The following is a 6696-nucleotide window of genomic DNA, read 5'->3' on the forward strand; positions in this document are numbered from 1 at the left end:
TTTTAGATTTTTTATATTTAAAATGAGATGTTTATCATGTATTTGATTGTGTTTATCTGTAGTTAGTTACACGAATTCAGATATGGGATGAAATCGGATAGGGATGAACAAGTTTAAGAGTTTTTAAGAGTTTAAGAGTTTTTAAGAGTTTTAGCCAAATGCTTTATAATATAGTATAGATTAGTATCAAATTAATAAAAATTTCTTATTTTTTTGTGTAATTTCTGTAATTCATTTTTTATTTTTGGTTTAATAATATAAATTTTTATAAAATATAATAATTAAGTATTTTGTTAGAATTCAATGAGTATGTTAATTATATTTTAGATTTTTTATATTTAAAATGATATGTTTATCCTGTATTTGATATGTTTATCTGTAGTTAGTTACACGAATTCAAACATAGAGTTTTAATAAGTTGTACTTAMGCACAATTTACTTGTAATCTTGAATTTTAAATAATATGCATCAATAAACAGTACTTCGTGTATAAAAAGTGGTTTTAAGAGTTTTTTGTCTAATGCTTTATAATATAGTATACATAACGATTTTCATCCTGCTCTTAGAAAATCGTTTCAATTCCTATGGTTTTCATTTGTTTTTTTTTTTTTTTTGTCGGTGAATAGCGTTGGAAAAATACTATTAAGTTTTAGGGGTAATCTAGTCTTTTTACTACTTTATTATTTTTCTTACTATTTAAAAATAACATAGTATTATACAAGTTACCAATGCATAAGTACAAGTTATAAACACATTTACAAAAAAAAATCCTAAACCTACTCCAAAACCACAGTGACCCTTCCCTGATCGATGTTGCAACACCTGCTTGCCACATCCCTGTTTTTTCCAGCTCTAAAACAACCGTCCCTTCTTCTCTCATATAAACCTCATCACCCTTTGATTTCACTCTTATTCTGTTATTGATGAGTAGAACATGCTTACAGATACAAAATCTATGTTTATAGAAGCTTGTATGCATACATTTTCTTAACATACACCAATATGAATCAAACACGTTGCCTATGGGAATGGTGTGCAATAAAAATCAAAGAAATAAGGCCAAAAGAGACACATAAAGTTGTGTTTGCTTTCGTTTATGGTCTGAACTTGAACAACCGATTGTTTTCACATCCATTGTCATTGTACAAGTACGAATACTCTTGTTGATAAAGAAAACCTTGTGAACTGAACAAGGGTTATTTTATTTCTACATAAAATAGTCATTAACACTAACCTTGGCTTATTCTTTGATACACGTTGTTCTATATGATCCCCTGTTGTTCTTTGTAATCAGTTGATATCCCTTATCCAAGAGAGAGTAAAAATGGATAAAGAGAGAGAGAGAGAGAGAGAGAGAGAGAGAGTGTGTGTGTGTGTGTGTGAAGGGGAGGAAGCATCATAAAAACCAAAACTTGAATACAAAATATAGAATGATAAAAAGATAAATCCTGGATTAAGATCGTGCTTCTTTTTTTTTCTTAATTTTCCCTTTTTCCAAAATAAAATTAGCAAAATAGAAACTTGATTTCAATATATAAGACTAAGGGGCTGTTTACCAAATTTTCTATTAAGTCCTGTATGGATAAATTTGTCTGTCTAGATAAATTTGTCTGTCTGGATAAATTTATGTTGTTGTTTACTTTTCTATCTGAATCAACAGTCTGAATAACATAAATGACCAATTTACCCCTGAGGATGAATAATCCAAATAAAATGCAAGGAAGGCGTTGTCCCAATTTATTTTGCAATCAAAATAAGTACAGATATCTACTGTATGAATAATCCAAATAAAATACAAGGAAGGCGTTGGAATCATCATTAATGAAAACAAATGGTTTATCTGAGTTCATATTCCTGAATCATCGAACAATCGAACGACAAGTCTATGGAAATAGAAACTGAAACATTTTAAAGTGAAAATCATAAATATATCGTTCAAGTGAAACAGAAATCGAAACATGTGGTGTTCGAATCCATAGATCCTTAGTACAAACCCTATCCTTTCGATTAATCGTGTCAGAACTCAGAAGTAAAATCTCGAACTCGGTTGTTGCTTCGTTGTGTTGTGATTCAATCCAGGAGTTGAGCAAAAGAAGACGAGGAGACCAGCGTGCAGACGGTTAGTATTTCCTTTGGTTGCCTATGTTCATCGAAGTTCTCCGGTGTTCGTCACATCCATCGCCGCCCGTCGTTAGTATTTCCAGTTAAATCCTCTCTTTGGATCGATGGAGAAGAGAGAGGCGCTGTTGGTGGATAAGGGTAGGGCAAGTCTTTTGGCCGGCTTAATCTGGACAAGGAAGGATTTTCATCTGGGCGAATAAGCCCATTTCTGAGCGAATAAGCCCGAGGTAAACAACCTATTTTGTCTGTGTGAATAAGTCAGTGTATCCACTAAGCTCATTAAGCCTCAAGTAAACAGGCCCTAAGACAAGGAAAAATATAATTAGTTTTTAACTAAAATAGTAAATTACATCCAAATTACTGTCATAGTGAGCAAAAAATAAAACTCAAAGTTACAGGTTTAACGACTAAAAACTAATGGTCTATCTATTGACAGCTTAATAAGCTTAATGGAACTAACAACTTATTCGCTCAACTGTACATGACTGTTTCATAGTGGCTTAATGATACATAAAGTGACTTATCCAGTAAGCTTCTAAGGGAAGCTTTATATAGAAAGTCAAGTTTTTTTTTTCAAACATGTCTTTTCTAAACTAAAAAACCACTCCTTATATTAGCGAAAAAACTCTCCCAAACAAAAACTTTTCCAACTTATACAAACAGATTAATTCATACAGACAATTTTATCCATATAGACCTTAATAAAAAAATCAATCAAACAACCCCTAAATCTAATGCGGTAATGCCAGACCTCCAAGTAAACAAAAGTCAAAAGAACAAAAATAAATTCTAGAATTCATAATCTATGTTACTATACATTGCAAAGAACAAGTGCCCAATAATTAAAACAATATCACAATATGTTATTAATGTTCTGTAGTGTGCTACAACTATGCTGATATAGTGATGTGTTCATGTACATTGAAAATTTCAATTCTCAGATATTTCAATATGCAAGAGGAAGACTCGTTATCAAAATGACAAAAGCCCCTTAGCCTTAGCCTAGTAGGTCAGTAACCCATACGACTGCATGACCCAACTTTATAATAATCAGTTAGAAATTTAGATTTTTTTTGCAAAAAAATCTAAAGATTCATAAATCATAATATGACTCATACACCAACTTGGTAAGTTCAATCGACAGTAGAAATCAGTCATTCGAGATTTCCATCTTTGATTTCATGAATCTAATTTCATGACCGTTAATTGGCTGGAAAGAGAACTCCATACCTTAAAAATCGAAATAGCCGAACTTTGAAGAACAATAGAAATTAGATTGAGTTGTTAGAATGATTGTGTTAACCGGTTCACGATGTGCATTCAATATTCATTACTACTTGGCCTTGGGCCTGTTTTTATAGTTAAAGCTCAGTTGTGCAATTCCTAAATTATTAAACCCAAAGCTAGTGATAAAAGACAACTTGATGTCCTGTGCGGCCGCACTGGCTGCACGTGGCCAAGCAAGGAGATTGGATGTGTTTTAGGGTATATGGATGTGGTTGGAGGTGCTGATTGCATTCACCGAAGATGGAGGATTGAAGGGGAGAAGGAGGTCGACACGGGAGAGGGGGTGTTTGGTGGCTGGTTAGCAATGGTGGTCGCTGAAAGGGAAACGAGTCGACCATGGTGATGAAAGGGCGAAGGAGGAGGATGGTGTTAAAAATATATTGTTATTAAATTTTTTATAAAAAATTACATAAAATATGAAAGAAACCAAAATGCTCTATGAATTTTCTAAACAAAATTAGAAGGGTACTTGCACAATGCAGCGAGATACATCTCGATTTTAATGTTTTGTTTTTTTTGTCTCAGTCGATGTTATAAGACGATTTTATATGGTTTTGAGAAAACGATAATGTTTTTATTTTTGAATAAGATATAAATATGAATATATCATAAAGAAGTGAAAAAAATATTGATATTAATACCAAACTAACTAATTAAAATTTCTTTTTTTTTTATGTATTTCTTTAATTCATTTTTTTATTTTTGTTTAGTAATATATTTTTTATAAAGATAATAATGAAATATTTTGTTAGAATTCAATGATTAAATTAATTATATTTTATATTTTTTATATTTAAAATGAGATGTTTATCTTTTCGAATATGTTTATCTGCAGTTACTTACATGAATTCAAACATGAAGCTTTAATAAGTTGTACTTACGCATAATTTACTTGTAATCTTGAATTTTAAGTAATATGCATCAATAAACAACTTCAATGCATAAAAAAAATGGTTTTAAGACTTGAACAAATTCCCAAACTCTTATATATCGCCCACCAAACAGATTATGTCACTCAAACAGGTTATCGCTCAACAAGAAGAATATATCGCTCAACTCTTAATCCGTTCACCAAGATATCGCTCAGGCTTTGGGTGATGAATTCAGTGAGATTTTGTAAGTGACATCTATGTAGTAATAAATTTAGTATCATTATCACAAACAAACGTATATTTGTAATAATAAAATAGGATATTAATTATGAATGATAATAACACAAGTATTATTAAATATGAGAATGTGTTAAACACCAAGCCCCATGGGGTTGGGGCATTCCATATATTTGGGAATTATTCCCATTTTTCATTGTATAATGTTGTCAAACCAAACACATGCACCTTATTATTATTATTATCATTCATGTTCCCTCAAAACAAATGTATCTTATATTCATAGTAGGTCCATTATAATCTATAGGCAACTTTTATATATATATATATATATATATATATATATATATATATATATATGGGCCTAATTAAATAAGAACTGATTAGTTTGTGGTAACTGTGAGGTCCAATCTCAACCACAAATTAACGGATAAATTAGAAAATTAATAATTATGATAGTTTGAGTTAAAATTATAATTAGAGGGCATATTAGGTATTTTTAAAAAACTCCCCTCTCCTCTCTCCTCTCTCATCTCTCCGACCTCCAATATTCGGCCTCCGGTGAAATCGGTATCATAGTATATCACAATGGGTATCACATTGTGTATCTTTGTTTTTAAGGTTTGAGTTGATATCATAGTTAATATCACAATGGTATCACAATAGATCACAATGGGCATCACATTTTGTATCTTTGTGATTACTTGGTACATGCCGGATTAATGTTCACTGAAGGCTGGAGATTGAAGAAATGAGATAGGAGTTTTTTAAAAATACCTAAAATGCCATCTGAAGAGTTTTTTAAAAATTCCTAAAATGTCATCTAATTATAATTTTAACTCAAACTACCATAATTATTAATTTTTTAATTTATCCATTGATTTGTGGTTGAGATTGGATTTCACAGTTACCACAAACTAATCAATTATCACTTGAAGGCCCCCCCCCCCCACACACACACATATATATATATATATATATAGGGTTGGGTTCACGTGAGACCCGTAAGACTAATTTATGTTTATTGATCAAGTTTATAAACTAATGATCTAACGGTCCAAAGTTGTACGGTGGTAATTTTGTGATTATTGAGAAATCTCGTGGCAATTTTGTGATTATGAATGTTCAGATTGTAGATCTAATCCAAGTGTTGAGAATTGGTCTTACGGGTCTCACGAAAAACCCTTGATCTCACATGATCCTAAGTCTATATATATATATCAACGATCAATTGCAAACCACTTTCATTTATGAAAACCCTATAAGCCAATCTTATCCATTCATTTTCTTGATCAATGATCAAGATTAAAATAGTGTTATATTAGGAAATTTAAAAAAAAGTTCAATTATTAATTAAAAAAAGGACAAAATCGGCAAATCATCCATATGAATTTGTTTCACTATATGAAACTGTATTTCATCACTGTCCTCTTCACTGTATGCAACTATTTCACTGAATGAAACTATATTTCATCATTGTATGCAACTATTTCACTGTATGAAAACATTATTTTATCACTGTATTAATCTGTATTTCTTAACTAGATGAACATGTATTTCTTCATTATATGAATCTGTTTCATAATATTTATTCACATGTTTGAATCTGGTTCACTGTATGAATATGTTTGACATTATGAAATTGTATTAATATGTTCTCTTCATTGTATGCAACCATTTCACTGTTTCACTGTTTTATATTTAAAAACAATTGATTTACACCTTCCATATAAATCGTTTTTATATTTACATTTCCATATTTAGAAATAATTAAATCATTTCCAATATTATATTGAAAAACAATTGATTTACACCTTTCATATAAACGGTTCCTATATTTACGTTTCCATATTTAAAAATAATTAAATCATTTCAAATATCAATCATTATACAGTAAATTTAAAGAATAAAAAAAAGGCAAATTTCATATTGGTCGAGAGTGGTTTGCATAGTTTTCATTAATCAGTCGGTTTGTAATCTAACATGCCCCCCCCCCTCTCTCTCTCTCTCTCTCTTTCTCTCTCTCTCTCTCTCTCTCTCTCTATATATATATATATATAATTCACATGTATAAACATTTACAAGTATATATGGTCTTAAAAGCTAACAATAGGATAATGGGTACATATGTTGCAGACGTGTTATTGTTCTGGCTCCGTTAATGGGTACATATGTTGCA

Source organism: Cynara cardunculus, assembly GCF_001531365.2.
Source record: "Cynara cardunculus var. scolymus isolate 2C chromosome LG 13, CcrdV1, whole genome shotgun sequence".
Taxonomy (NCBI): domain Eukaryota; kingdom Viridiplantae; phylum Streptophyta; class Magnoliopsida; order Asterales; family Asteraceae; genus Cynara; species Cynara cardunculus.